This window comes from Humulus lupulus, chromosome 1 (genome assembly GCF_963169125.1).
Source record: "Humulus lupulus chromosome 1, drHumLupu1.1, whole genome shotgun sequence".
NCBI lineage: Eukaryota > Viridiplantae > Streptophyta > Magnoliopsida > Rosales > Cannabaceae > Humulus > Humulus lupulus.
In genome coordinates, this window is record NC_084793.1 from 290,150,740 (window position 1) to 290,152,018 (window position 1,279).

The window sequence follows — 1,279 nt, forward strand, 5'->3', positions numbered from 1 at the left end:
GGAACATGAAGAGATAGCTGATGAGGAAAGGGTTGGTGTAGAATTTGAAGGGGCTGTTGCACAATGAGAAGAAGTGTCTGATGCAGAATGTGAAGAAGTTGCTGAGATGGAACTTGAACAACCTCTTAGAAAATCTGTTAGATTACAAAAAACAACTGATGAGGCAAATCAAACTGAGTTTGAAGAAATACCTCAAGATGTAGATGTGAATGTAATGAACTTAGCCAAGAAGAGAAGGGGGAAAACTCTATTGGCAAATCTTACCAAGAGGAACAATGATTTAAGGATAATAAATTGGAATGAAAAAGGGCAACCAGTTGGTACTAACTCAGTGCAATTTTCTTCTTTTGTGGGCGCTCTTGTGCGAGAGGTTGTTCCTTACAGTATTTCAGATTGGAGGAAAGTTTCACCAATGATGAGAGATGTTCTTTGGGCATCTATTCAGGTAGAATTACAAGTTTTATGAGTGTATTTTTTTTATATATATTCAGCTCTACACTTAAATATATAATATGTTATTCTTTATTCTATTGTAGGCACAATATGACTTACATGATGATTGGAAAAAAAAGATGTGCTTTGAAATGATGGCAGAGCTATGGAGAGCTGGAAAATCTAGACTTGTAAAAGATATTATCAATGCAAAAAATGAGAGTGAACGACTAGCCTTAAAGCCAGATTGCATAAAAAGTGATGTAGAATGGAGAGCATTTGTTGCCAAAAAAATTAGTAAAGATCATTTGGTAAGAAATATAATGTAAGAAGTGATGTTGCTGCCTCTTTTATCTCTGTTGGTGTTAAATTAAATATAGTTATGCTTCTTTTACTTATTTATTAAATAGGATATAAGGGCCAAATGCCAAGAGAGAAGAAAGAAAGTTGTTCCACACACTTTAAGTCGAAGAGGATATGCTCGAACAATTGATGATATGGTAATAATTAAGTTTTATATTGTTTGTATTTTTGCTTCCATTATTGTAGTCTCTATTTTATAATCTCTATTGATGTATTGTGTAGAAGAAAGAAAATGAGGATGGTAAAATATCTAGAGTCGATGCTTTTCGGAGAGCCCATACCAAGAAGAATGGTGAACCTGTAAACCTAACGGCATCTGATATTTTTGTGAGTATTAGTCATTTAATTTTTGTGAATTTTTACTTATTTTCTATAATGCATACATTAGTTATACTAATTTATATGCAGGGTTCATTGAATGAGATTCTCATTGAAGACCCAAAATCTGGAACTACAGACAACGCTGATGAGGATGCCTTGACAA

General features: G+C 33.5%; 1 long non-coding RNA gene across 1 annotated transcript; it reads left to right on the plus strand.

Annotated features, from left to right (window-relative positions):
* Positions 1 to 630: 630 nt before the first annotated feature.
* LOC133778564 (uncharacterized) lies at positions 631 to 932 on the plus strand. The gene is made up of 2 exons (XR_009869123.1): positions 631 to 743; positions 843 to 932. It is a non-coding gene; the product is annotated as an uncharacterized LOC133778564 (long non-coding RNA).
* Positions 933 to 1,279: the final 347 nt, after the last annotated feature.